The sequence below is a fragment of the Sminthopsis crassicaudata genome, chromosome 2 (assembly GCF_048593235.1).
Source record: "Sminthopsis crassicaudata isolate SCR6 chromosome 2, ASM4859323v1, whole genome shotgun sequence".
Lineage (NCBI taxonomy): Eukaryota > Metazoa > Chordata > Mammalia > Dasyuromorphia > Dasyuridae > Sminthopsis > Sminthopsis crassicaudata.
The window spans coordinates 274,542,533-274,556,793 of record NC_133618.1 but is presented as its reverse complement, the minus strand read 5'-3'; the positions used below and the strand labels follow the sequence as shown (position 1 = coordinate 274,556,793).

The 14,261-nt window shown below is 35.0% G+C and overlaps 1 protein-coding gene across 12 annotated transcripts in view; it reads left to right on the top strand.

Moving 5' to 3' along the window:
• The window catches only part of FRMD5 (FERM domain containing 5), a 392,157-nt gene that overhangs the window by 198,912 nt on the left and 178,984 nt on the right, over positions 1–14,261 (top strand). Inside the window, exons 2-3 of one of the 12 annotated variants that reach the window (XM_074289489.1) lie at positions 529–606; positions 12,693–12,755. The exons of 8 other annotated variants lie outside the window; for them this stretch is intronic. The gene's annotated coding sequence lies outside the window, so the exon portion shown is untranslated. Of the gene's footprint in view, positions 1–528; positions 12,756–14,261 lie in introns of all 12 variants that reach the window. 3 more of the 12 variants (XM_074289488.1, XM_074289486.1, XM_074289491.1) reach the window with 3 other exon arrangements.

Sequence of the window (14,261 nt, the reverse complement as noted above, 5' to 3'; positions counted from 1 at the left end):
ATCTTAATATAAAGACCAACAATTAGACTTATCTTAAAGCAAAAGGGGCTAAATTAAAATATGTATATATACGTATATGTGTATGTGTGTATATATATGTATATATATACATATATATATATATTTAGTCCTAATGATAAGTGGGTCTGTAAGCAGAGAATGGGGACCACTTGTGAAAGATGATATGACTAAATAATTCCCAAATAACTATGAATCTATAATACTTTCTTCTGAATACTCTTGTAATTACCAGAACTTTAGAATAAATGAGGGGGAAAAGCATTGGTAGTCTCCAGATCTCAGAAGAAATGGCATCAATGGAGCTTCACCATTTTCTTAACTTGACATAGGAATAATGCACTCCATCTGTCTACCAATTAAGAGTACAAAAGAAGATGCTTCTCTGAAAACAATATGTCCGTAGGGCTCTTGAGCATAATTATATACTCTTGATCTTTTCAAGGAATTCAAAGTCAAATATTCAGTTCCATTGTCTTAATGGATTTTTTTTTCTTTTTGTCTGCACAGGCAGGTAGCTGACTTGTTGCACCCATTTTCCCAGGAAGGAAAAAACCTGGAGTACTCTTAACTACAGTTCTGGAGAATGTGAGTGTCCAGTCACTCTGCTAGATTTCTGATTAGAAAACTCAATCAGACTAACAACCCTTCATCACTGCTTCAGAGCTTCTCCCTCTTTCGCTTATTGGAGTCTCTTTTGGAAAACCTATAGTCAAATTACTGTGGTGACCTCTAACAATTTTAACTGTGAGAATAGAGTTCTTTCTCCCTTTCTAGATGCAATATTATTTTCTGTCTTAGACTCTCATTCTTTTGTTCAATACCTCAATAAGCACTTGTCTTTACCTCCTCTCTCTGTATAATCTCTAGTCTATATCTACACAAAGGAGATGCTGCTTTGTTCTTCCTTAGTCTGTGTGGATTTCAAAACAAAACAACATTTTTGATCTTCCTTGTCTTTCTTTGCTTCCTTCTTTTACTCCTTTATTTCTTCCTAATGTTCTCAAGTATCTGTTGAATATCTCTTCTTTGCTGATGGGTAGGGCTGACCGACCCTTTCCCCCCCCCCAAATTCAGAACACTTTAGAGCATTTAAAAATTGTAAAAAGTGAAACATTTTTTTCCCCGTGTGTTATATTATTCTGGAAAAGTTCAAGAATTCTGTTTATAAAGTGTATGTCTCATTCATTCCAGGCATCATCAATATACATGTTAAATATTAAAGCTAGTTATTCTCATAAGGAGTGATGATTAGATCATGATTTATTAGTTTTATAGCATAAAATGTTAAAAACAAACAAACAAAAAAAAAAAACAACCTCCTGTTTACAATAATTTTCCCTGAGCAGTAAAAAATAAATGAATGAAAGAATCAAGACCTGAAAACAGGAAGTGATCATTTGCCTAGAGACCTCTGCTTCTTTCCATGGAGCAGCAATTCTCCATTCAGTTTTACTAATTTATTCCACAGTATAACCAAACCTCAAAAACTTTTCCAAATAAGATTAATTTTACTCACAAAATAGTCTCATTTTAATCATTCTCCTAAATAGCAGTGCAATTATTATGCAAGAGTAATAAATAAGGAGGAATACATTTACCAAATCAAGGAAAAAAGTGGGAAGCGAAGCCAAGAGAGGTTGTGATTTGTTCAAGGTATGTAGATTATATTAGTAGGTGAGCAAAGATTGAAACTAAGGTCCTCAGACTCCCAGGATTTTCCCAGTATATCACTCGTCTTCTCTTAGATTGGCCAGTTATAAATTGCTGTCAACTGCCGTACTTTTTTCCCTTCTATCCCCAAATGAAATGAAATATTAGTATTAACTTCAGTATGTTTTTGAAGTCTTCAACTGAGGTACTAACCCCAGAGATACAGATTGGGATATATCCATACTTATTTTTTTTCTCTTTTTCTTTTTTTTTTCTTTTGAGGCTGGGTTTAAGTGAATTGCCCAGGGAAGTGTTAAGTGTCTGAGATCAGATTCGAACTCTGGTCCTCAATCCATACTTATTTAACTTCTGTGACATTTGTACCTTCTCTTCTAAAACCTATTCAAAAAGAATCTATCTAGCATACTATGGAGGCCTTGCTCTGTATCTTTTAAAATTACATGACTACTGCTAATGTAGTTTATGGGTTATGTCCATCTGGGTGATAGGATGTTGTTTAGTTCTTTCAGTCCTGTTTGATTTTTTTTCAGACACCACTTGGGTTTGAGGGTTTTTTTGGCAAAGATATTAGAGTAATTTGCCATTTTTTTCCTTCAGCTCATTTTAGAGATGAGGAAATTGAGGCAAACAAGGTTAAAGGACTTATACGGGGTCACACAGTATCTGAAACTGTATTTGAACTCAAATCTTTCTGATGCCAGCCAGGCCTCCATAATACCTGTCTCTATTATGAAATACTTTTTTGGAGCTTTCTGAAAATGGAATAGACTGCCTTAAGAGATGATGAATTCTTTGTCACTGAGGTAATCAAAATGAAGTTGCTTAACCACTGGTTTAGGATTTTACAGGGAGGATTTCTGTTTTAGATAAGTATTTACAGAGAGGATTTCTGTTCTTGGACTGTTTGATCTTTAATCTTTCTTCTACATCTGGAAATCTGTAGTTTAGTTTATTTTTTCTCACAAAAAAATCCTTTAAAGATTTACCAAATCTCATATTGAAAGCTAAATGACATTTGAATTAAAATAGAAAACAAATTATTAATAGTTTATAATTGCTTTAAATTAATCTCTATTGCTTTTTGAATTTTTAAAATTCATATTTAAAATTTGAATAACAAAACATGTTTTGATTTATGTTATTATTCTATTGCCAAGCATTTCCAACATTATAAAGCTCTGTACAAGGTCTCCCATGTTGGTAATTTTAAATTGCCTCTGATGTTCCTTTCCTGAAGAAGAAAAAGATAATCCACTCCAGTATCTTTGGCAAGAAAACCCTATGGACAAAATTAACGGTACTGGCGTAATTGGCATTCAACAACAACAATAGTGTCCTTTCCCCACACTGGAATTCTGTGATGTTTTATAATATTTATTTTCTTTCTGAGGGTAAGAATCAAACTCACCAAAGCTACAAACTGGAAAAGTAGTTGAAATGATTGTGTTGTTAGAATACCTATCAACTAAACAGTTGCAATATTGAGATTATTACGTGGTAGCTAAACTTGAATTGCAACTGGGACATTTATAGTCATTGTTGACTTCCTCCATTTTGTATCTCTTCTTTGCTTCCTTAGTCATTCTCCTATTCTAATATTTAGTATAAAGGTGAATTCTGGAGTCTCTAGGTAGGGTTCTCAGCTGCCTTCTAGAAGAAAGCAACACTTATAAAAACATGGATCATATAAAAATTAAGCTTGGAGATTGGAACTACAATTTTGGGGTTAGAGCTTCTTCAGCAGGCCAGAGGAGGCTGGCTCAGTTTAGTGCTCATAACAAAAAAGGCTACCCTTCTCAATCCAATTTTCTGGTTTGATCTTCTGTTAGTTGGTTCTTAGCCTCAAATGGCAACTCATTTTCTTGAGCCTTATGACTGTTTTCTACCCACTTCCATCAGGATGTTCCTTATCTTAGCACTCCCAACTAAGTCACAGATGCTTTTTCATTCATATAGTGTCTTCCAAAGCCACAGTTTCTATCTGAAATTAAGAATTCATCAGTTTTACCTTCTGAATCCAATTCTTCCTGTGCAACAAGAAATTCGGTTTTGCACACATATATTGTATCTAGGATATACTATAACATATTTAACATGTATAAGACAGCCTGCCATCTAAGGAAGGGGTGGAGGGAAGGAAGGGAAAAATCAGAACAAAAAAAATTTTTAAAAAGGAACTCATCATTTTGATTCATAAATGATATTAAGTGACCCAGATACCCATTTACAGGCCACAATGTGCCACAGTGGATAGAGCATTAGACTTGAAATCAGAAAGACTCATTTTCATGAGTTCAAATCTGGCCTCAGACACTACTTGCTGTGGGACCCTGGACAAGTCACTTTACTCTGTTTGCCTCAATTTCCCCATTGTAAAATGAACTGGAGAAGGAAATGGCAAACCACTTCACTTTACTAAGAAAGCTCCAAATGGGGTCACAAAGAATCACAATTGAAAAACCATTTTTAGTGCTTCTTTTACAAGACATCATGTAGGGCATTTCCACTATGCAAAACCAGCTTCATCACACCTTTCTTTCATTAAACCCTACTCCACTTCTAGAGGCACAAGGACTGTATCCTTGTTAGCTTGTCATCCCTTCCCCTTGAGGTCTCCACGGTTTCAACTGAACCATCTCACTCAGATCTGTTCTCTCAAAACTTAAAAAATAATATATTCTCTCAAAAGTGAATCAAGGGTAGTGACAGTAGCTTAGTAGCTTCATTAGTGAGTGTGCAGATGAGTGGAGAGACAGGAAATACTTCCTTAGGGTTAGGCTTCAATTTTGGAAGTATGTGGTGTATACCTCAGATGATTATTTTTCTTTATTATCCAATGCAGAAATGATGGGGGAAGGATGGTACTAAGACTAGAACAGAGATTGGCAATGAATATAAAGGGGAAAGAAGCAGGGTAGCAGGCTAGAGATGATAAAGGAAAACATGGAAGACTAGGAGAAGAAAGGGTGAGCAGAGTTCTTCTCTATTTAGCTAGGTTAATTTTTTGTGACAACTGTAAAACCAGCCCTGGGCTATAATTGATTGACAGGTATGACTGAATCCCTCAAGGGAGTGGTCTCCTGGAGGATGGCTACTGTTGTAGAGCTATTTCTTCTGAGTAGTCCAGTAAGAGTTGCCTTAAGGCATCTCACAGTAACTATCTCCCTGAGCTATCTGGTAGCTAAGAGCTAGGAACCCTGATGTCTGTCCTGGAAGAAAAGAGTAGAAAGCTATTATTGGCTAGTATAAATCTGAATTTTCCCCTAAATAAAAAAAAAGGTAATTCAATAACTTAAGGTTAATTTTGAGTTCCAAAGTCCCTAAGAAATGGGCCTTGCAGGCAACAGCAATATATTTGGAAACTTGAAGGTCTAGAATGGATATTTGGAAAGGTCAGATAGTAGTTTGGGAACTACTTAATCGAAGTATATTTAATCTTCAACAAATTTCTACTTGCCAGATCATAGATTTGGAACTGAAAGGAACTCAGAAGCTCTATACAGAAGAATTCCCTGATATCACAGATGAGGAAATTGCGATACTGAGAAATTAAGTGACTTTCTGTGAATTACTCAGCAAGTGTCTGAGATAGGATTCCAACCTATTTCTTTCTGATAGCCTTTTAAATGCCCTATTATTTTTTATGTGTTATGGAAATGATTGGGGGAATCTCAAAAGCTATGCCAGTCCATCACAAGCTCTGGTAGGTCCTGCCAAGTAAGAAGGACTTTGAGTAAAGGTTCAATATGATTTTTGTCTAGACAACTTAAACTAGATAAGGTTCATGATGAATATTGGCCACTGATTACATTAATTTTATCAGCTTTAGGAATTTAGGAAGATTCTCTTCAAAAGAGAAGATTTGATGAGGTCCTGAATGGTGTGTTGGGCAGGGAGAAACTAAAGAACTAATCCTTGAAGCAAGCAGGGAGAAGGTACTGATAGAGATCAATTTAGCCTCATGATGCCACCTTTTGGGGAGGTCCTTCAGTCTGAAATCCAGGTTATATCTAACCCCTCAGACCCACTCGCTATAAAGATCCTGAGCAGTCTCATCTTGCCATGACGGGTCAAAAATCCCAGTCGTATCCCTATGGTCAAATTTTCCCTATAAAATACACTTTATGGGCCATCCCATGGCTGCTACCCTTATTTGGGTCAGTCCACCATGGCTCTCTGCCTTGTGGTATCTTTCTCCTTACCCCACATGCCGCATGGTATCTTCCCTAACTCCACTATGCTTCTCAACCTTACTTCCCCTCCTTATAACTAACTCTTTTAGAATGCTACGTCATTTTCAGGATTTAGCCTGCAGTTAAGAGCATGTCTCAGCCTCGTGGAGTGTTTCCATTCTCCTGGGTAGTCATAAATCCCACTGAGGAACCTGCCTTTCATATATTCACCCAACTCTATTTCATTTTTACCATTTCTGATATCTGTGGTATCCCTTCATTTTGTCTGTAAAATTCTTCCCCCTTCCCCTAAATAAATCTACAATTTGCCAAATGGCTATTGTGAATTCTTCACATAACCAAACACCACCTTTTTGGTGCCAGCCATTATCTGGTGTCTACATCACCCATATCAGAATAGTTGTAATCACCATTAGTAAAGGGAATATCTAGGAGGATGAAATCATGAATCTTTAAAATAGTGATGTAAGTAGCACCATTAGTCCTAAGAGACAAGTAGAATTATTAGATTTTCTCTGAATTTCTATAAAAAAGAGAAAACATTATATGAAGCATTTTTCCATGTAGCTACTAATATTTTGGATTTCTTCCTTACAAAACTTTGTGATCATGTCCTTTTAAAGTAGATTACAAGAGAATAGTTTTAGAATGTTAGAAAATAGAATAGTTTTAGAATGTTAGAGAATAATAGGAGAGCATCAATTAAGTAATTGTTCAAGACATGAAGAGATCATGTGAGAGGCATTTATCACATCACAAAGATTTGCCATTTCTTATGTGAAATAATTGGTGGACTTAACCAAATATGACTAAGTAAGGTAGAATCATAGATGATTGAGTAATATTCTTCCAAATTGGAAGATTTTTAATGTCTCAGGGGAGAAGAGAGCAAGGGCAGGGTATGAGGAGTAAGAGGAGAATCCAAAGAGGAGTTTAGTAGGAGCTAGAGAGAGGCCAGGAGGGATCTAGGAGGAGCCAAGTAGAGTTTATATGACTGACCAAGCCCCAGACTTGTCTGAAGATATGTTAATCAAGACAGTCTCAGAGTTTGAACTATCTTTGTGTAACAATAGAGATAGGATGGAGATGTTAGAGTTACTAACAATGGCGGTCAGATGAGCTGATTAAGAGTTCAGGCTTCACATCACTTTGACCATGTGTGAAATAGGGAATGACTTTTATTAATTTGAATCAGTTCTTTATGTGTCTTGTAAATGAGGCTTTTATTGAAGAAACATATTACAAAGATTTTTTTTCTTGAGTTGTTTCCCTTTTAGCTGTATGGATTTTGTTTATACAAAACCTTTGTAGTTCTATGTATGTGATCAAAATTGCCCATTTTCCTAATTTTTGTCATTCTCTCTATCCTTTATTTGATTATGAATTGTTTTCCTTTCGATATATCTGAAAGGTAATGTTTTCCTCCCTCCTCTACTAAATTTACCTATTATTTCTAAATCATTTGTCTATTTGGAGCTTATCTTATTATAACCACATTACAAATATTCTAAATCACTAATAATTAGAGAAATGCAAATCAAAACAACTCTAGGTTCTACCTCACTTCCATCTAATTGGCAGAGGTGGCAAATAAGAAAATGTTGGAGGGACTGGTGGGAGGGGGGAATAAGAACATCAATGAGCCAGTAGTTCTGAAAATTAATTTGAAAGTATGCCTAGAAAATTCCTAAACTGAGCCCATACACTTTGATCCAGTAATAATTGACCCATTCCTCAAAAAAAAAGATCAAAGAAAAGAGAAGAGGACTTATATGTGCAAAAATATTTATAGTAGTTCTTTTTGTGGTATCAAAAAATTAGAAACTAAAGCAGTGCCCACAAATAAGGGAAGGGATGGACAGGTTATGGAATATGAATGTAATAGAATATTATTATGATATAAGAAATGATGATGATTTGATAGAAATTGGGGAAGATTTTTATGAATTAATACAAAGGGAAGTAAGCAGGACCAAGAGAATCTACACAATTAAAACTACACTGTAAAGACAAATAACTTAAAAAACAAGATCAGCTCTAATCAGTACAATGACTAAGTAGGATTCCAATGGATGTCTGACTGATAAAGTATGCTACTCAGTTCCTAATAGAGAGGTAAGAGAATCATTGTGCAAAATGAGACAATTTTTGGACATGGCCAATGCTGCAATTTGTTTGCTAGATTATGCACATGATTAATAACATGAATTTTGGGGTTTTTTTATTCCAGTAGAATTGGAGGAGTGGAAAGAAGAAAAAATAGATTTTTGTTGACTAAGAAAAAAAAAACCTGACCAAAACTTTTTATAAAAGTAGAAAAGAAAAAAAGTCAGACTTCAAAATTTCAGCAAGCCATTATAGCCTATCTTATGTATATACCTTTGGTTTTATTCTAATTTGGCAAACAGAAAAGAGACCAAAATATTTAAGTTTTGTGCTGGTGCCATGAATTTAAATTGTAGCAGAGAAACTGGAAAATATTAACTCCCTTAATTTATTGAATGCTGCAGAATGAAATCACACATTTATAAAAGTCCTGCGAATAGCTGGCATTTATATACTACATTAAGTTTTGCAAGATTTATATATGTTATCTCTGACCCTTATGATTTCAACTTTTGAAGTAGTTTCTATTTTCCCCATTTATGATGTATGAGAGGATAATGAGGAGACTGAGACTTGAGTGGAGTTAAATGGCTTTCACAAATCACATAGAAAGTAAGTTTCTGCACCAGGATTTGAGCCACAGCTTCCTAATTCCAAGTCTGTGAACCAGAGATCTAAGACTTCCCCAAGCATGGCAAGATGCATTGCCATAATTTGCTGTGTGAAGTATTCAACATTTTATCTTGAGTTTACAATTATTATTTAGTAAATTTTTTTAATTAAAAAAAAATTCTTGTATATGCCTATCCCTATGGCTTTTTTTCCTTCTCTAAACATATCACTGCCCTGGATTGAAATTTTGACAGCCTGCTACCCATAATTAAAAGGAAAATTCCAGGATTCCCCCTAGCCACTCTGGAACATCCAGATACCTTAGACAAAAGCCCAACTTCTGAGTTCTGAAAATGATCCAAACCAAACTTATAAGTCCCTTGGGGGGGGGGGGGAGTAGCAGCTTTGTTTCTTCTCCCTGGTCTACAGTGAACACTGGATGCAAAGAAGAATATGAAGGAAAGAACAGAGAAAAGCTCACTTACTATACTTGGCCTCTCTCCCCTTTTTCTCTATTTCTCTCTCTCCCCAGATTTTATCTCTTCCCATACCATTCTCTTGTCTTCATTTTCAATTCAGTTCCAAGTGGAGAAAGTGAGGAAAGAAATCCATTGCTTGAAGAAACACAGTCTACTTAGAAAATCATGTAGGACGAGGAGGACATGTAAGCTTGAAAAGTTTTTGAAAGGCTCTTTACAAATCATCTAGTTCAGTCTTCTCACAGATAAATTTAGATCCAGAAAGTTTAAATGGCAGAACTTTTAGTAGTAGAGACAGGACCCAATGTCAGATCTCCAAATCTAGTACATATGTTATTTTACCAAATTGTTTCTTCTTTCTACATGATATTCCAAAAGTTTTAATGTGATTTCAAGCTGTATAGCTTAAGTTATTATTGTTGTATTTTAGTTCAGATTCTAATCTGCAACTAATTCTTCTACTCTTTTGTCCATAAACTTGGAAAGACTTCATAATTGAATGTATAAAGTAGGCAGGTTTTAGATTCATAGGTCCTAAGTTCAAATCCCAGTTCTGCCATTTACTATCTTTGTGACCCTGGGAAGTCATTTTAACTCTTAAGGTCTCAATTCTCTCTTCTGTATAATAGGAGAGGAGAGAGTATTGAACTACTAGACTGCTAAATTCCTTTATAGCTCAAAGTCCTTTATAGCTCTAAATCTGTAGTACTGTTAACTTTTTTTGGTGTGGGGAATTGAAGTGGGAATTAAAAAATAAATCCTTGGTGAAGCATTTTAGCTGATAAACGTACCTGCTATTCATTTTATTTCATGCCAGAGGCTCATTTAAGGACATATAGACAGCATCAAAAGAGCTATTGGTCACTGAATGATTATTTCAGCTATGGCTACACACACACAATGTGGTAATTGCCACCAGTAGAATAATATTTGAAAGGAAAGGGCAACAATATAGTAACATTACAAGTTTTATTTACTTATCTCTTAGAAATGCTTTCAGTTTTTCTAGGTCTGTCAAATTGGTATTTTCCTGCTGACATGGCTCATTTTGGGGCTTTGTATACAGAGTTATCTTCCATATTACTGTTTTAGGAAGAACCTTTCACACATTAGAGTCTGAAATTAGCTCAAAGAAAAGAAGCAGTTTGAATTTCAGCAGTCTGAATACACCCTACTATGCCAGATATGTGCAGATAAGGCAACAGTTTCTTGTAATTGATTTGTAGGTCAGGTCTGTTATGAATCAGTGGGATTTTAGAATGGTAAGCTTTTAAGGAAAAACACAGTAATTCAAGACCAAAGCATTTATTTAAATCACTGTGATATTAAATTGATAAGTGATCATATTTAAGTATATGATATTAAACTGAAAAAAAAAAGGAGAGGGAGTTGGAGAACTGGATGGGACATAAAAAATGAAAGTAATAAAAAATATAATATATTTTGTTATGACCAAATGCTATTTTTAATTGTGGAGTAGCTATGAAGATGGACAATTAATACATTCTCTTTGAGATAAAATGTGGGTTTTTTTAAGCCTAAGGCTATAAATTCTGCCTGCTCCTTTAAGGAATCAAACACATTAATCTGGGAGAAAACTGGGTACTTTCTGCCTTTTTCTGAGACAGTCAGATAAGGAGCCTGTCTAGGGATCTAAATCATGCCCTTCTCATATAAAGAAAGTAGCTGGTAAGCAACCACTTAAGCTGGCTCACCATGGTGACAGTTCATTGAAATTTCATTCCATTATGCATAGCTCCTTACTTTATTTACTCTAGCCATGTGTCTTTTTTCTTTAATCATGTGTTATACTTCTGGATAATTTTCTTTCACTAGTGACCCTGTCCATTCTATAATTATGCACTATTTCCTAGTTGCGCATTTAATATTCTGTTCTAGGCCATGTACTGTGGGTTGTTGTAGAAAAGTTGGTGCCTTTTTTTTTTTTTTTAATATCTAACATACCATTTGGTACTAATTTGGTCTGGGAGAATCTGACTCTCAGATTATTTATTTAATCCAATTACGCTGAATACTAGGTGGTGCCCAGAGTAAATCCAAGGCCATGATCCCACTTACATTGCCCCCCCCCACTTTCACATCATGTTCATCCTTCAGTCTTTTAATTTTCACATAGGCCATTTTTGTTGTCTGACTCTAAATGATCCCATGACACCCTAGGCCCATTTGACCTCCATTGGTCTATCTATTGTACTACCTAGATGCCCATAGGTCATTTTAGCATTATACAAATAAAATTTCTATTCAGTTCATTTGAGAAATTACATTTATTTCTCTTTAGATTCACCCTGACTAGACTGAATTTATATGTATATGATATGTACACAAGATTATATCTGCATAGTAGTACACTAAAAGTATCCTAATATCCTATGAGCATTACCACTCCTTCCCAATTATCTAAGAAAAAAGGGCTGAAGTGTTTTGGGAGAGGGATCAAGTTTAATAACTTAGTAATAAGTGAAGTCTAAACCTATTTCAAATGCTAGATTCTTAAAGCTTTTCATATTTAATATTACTCATGTAATACCTGGCTGTCAGAGATCAATGATGTTGGAAATTTTTATGAGATATGAATAGTTTTGCTTAGAGACATTTAAAATGAACTGTACTCTTTTTAATACTAAAAGTTAAAATTGTTGAGGTAAGGTTTTATTCTAAGCAAATGAACAAACGATAATGCTTTGAATTAAAATAGCATTTTTCTAATAAGAAGCTTAAATTGCCTCTCATTAAATACCATCTCCTAATCACTTGTTTCAAGGTTATATATTAGTTGTTTCCCTGTTAGATCGCTTCTCTCAATTACTATTTCACCTTAGCTAAGGCTATCTTCTAGTTAAACCAAACTGCAAGTCTATTTTCTTGGTTTTAGTCAAGACTTCATACATACCACTCTTCTTGTCTAAAATGTATTCCCAGAAGCAAATCTTAGAACCTGTATATAGTTCTGAATTCTGGATAGATTCTGGTACAGTCAAATGCTGTAATTATGAAGTAGCTATAAGGATAGATGATGAATTGAGTACATTTTGTTCAAGATAAACCTAATCTGATGAAACCTATTTCATACCAATGTTTTTGTATTTTGGGGGATGGCTCTAGGTATACTAGGGATCTCTTTATGATGACTTTCCTAACCCTCTCTCTGTACAATAGAAGCAGTTTGGGCATCCAAAGTCTTTTGAGCTACTTCTGGATACCTCAGCTCTTTTTAGTGCGCCACTTGGAACACTTGGACATGGGAGTAATAATTGGGAGATTAATAGGACATTTGATAGAGTCCAGAAGTTCAAAGTCCTTTTCTGTTTTCAGTATAATTATAGCTATAATCAGTCAAAAAAATATTTATTAAGTACAGGCAATGTGCTGAGCATTATGCTTTGTGCTGGAAATATAAGTGCAAACAAAACAATCTCGACTCTGAAGAAATTTGCATGATATTGTGGGAGACAATATGTACATATATGTTAATATAGATGAAGAAAAAATAAATAGTTATGTCTGACTCTTTGTGACCCCATGGATCCTAATAGCTGTGGGTTTTCTTAGCAAAGAAACTGAAAAGGTTTGCCATTTTCTTTTCCAGTTCATTTCACTGATGAGGAACTGAAGCAAACAGGGTTGTGATTTGCCCAGAGTCACACAGCTAGTAAGTATCTGAGACCACTTTTAAACTCTGGTTTTTCTGACCTCACTCTAGGTCCATTGAGCAAACTAGCTACCTCAAAAAAAAAAAAAAAAATACAGAGACACTAATAGTTGATAGAACTAGGAAAAGGCTTCACATTCGAAGTGAGATTTAACAGTGTCTCTACTATATCAATATTCCAAAGAGATCACACCTACATGTGCAAAAATATCTATAGACGACCATTTTATAGTGGCAAGGAACTAGAAACTGAATGAATGCCCCTCAGTTAGGGAATGGCTGAATAAGTTATGGTATATGCATATAATGGAATATTATTGTTCTATGAGAAATAATCAGCAGGATGATTTCAAAAAGGCCTGGAGAGACTTATTTGAAGTTATACTAAGTATATTTTCAACAGTAAGGTGATTTAGAGCCATTCCAATAGATTTGTAATGGAGAGAGTCATCTGCATTTAGAGAGAGTATTATGGGGACTGAATGTAGATTACAGCAAAGTAGTTTCACCTTTTTTATTGTTGTTGTTATTGCTTTTTTTCTTGTCATTTTTTCCCTTTTTGATTTGATTTTTCTTGTGGAGCATGATAAATGTGGAAATATGTTTACAAGAATTGCACATGTTTAACCTATATTGTGTTAGTAGAGGATGTAGGAAGGGGGAGGGAGGGAGAAAAATATGGAACACAAGGTTTTGCAAGAGTGAATATTGAAAACTATCTTTGTGTATATTTTGAAAAATAAAAAGTTATTATAAAAAATAAACAATATATAATAAAAAGAAAGTGATGCTTGAGCTGTGTTGAGGGAGAAGGATTCTGTGGGATAAAAGTGAAAAAAGAAGTACAGGTATAGAGAATAGCCATTTCTAGGACACTGAGATAGTTAAGTGGACTGGTGTGTGAGGAACAAAAAGAAAACCAGTTTGAATGAACTAGAGTTCAGAAAGGAAAATAATGTATTATGAGACTGTAAAGATAGGAGAGCTCAAGCTGACCAGAGAAATTTATCATAGAGGAAATAGAGAGCCTTTGGAATTTACTGAATAGGGGAGTGACATGATTAGATCTTCACATAAAGAAACCAGCTTGGTATCTGTAGTGAGGATGGATTGAAGAGACAAATCAGGATTGTTGTTGTTGCAATAGTAGGGCTGCTACGTGGTTCCATCACCTTCCAGAGTTCAAATCCACCCTCAGACACTGAGTGACCCTGGGCAAGTCACTTAACCTTGTATGCCTCAGTTTCCTTTTCTGTAAGAGAAAGATATGGCAAATCACTCCAGTATCTTTGCTAAGAAAACCCCCAAAGGAGCTGGAATGATTAAACAACAACAATAATTGAGGTAAGATGTGAAGAAGATTCGTACTAAGGCAGTGGCTTCCTTTCTCATTCTCTTTTATCAAATCATGTCCCAGAATGTGTGATGAAAAGAATACTGATTGGATTTGGAGTTATGAGGCTTGGGTTTGAATCCTGTTTCTGATACTTACTAGATATGTGATTA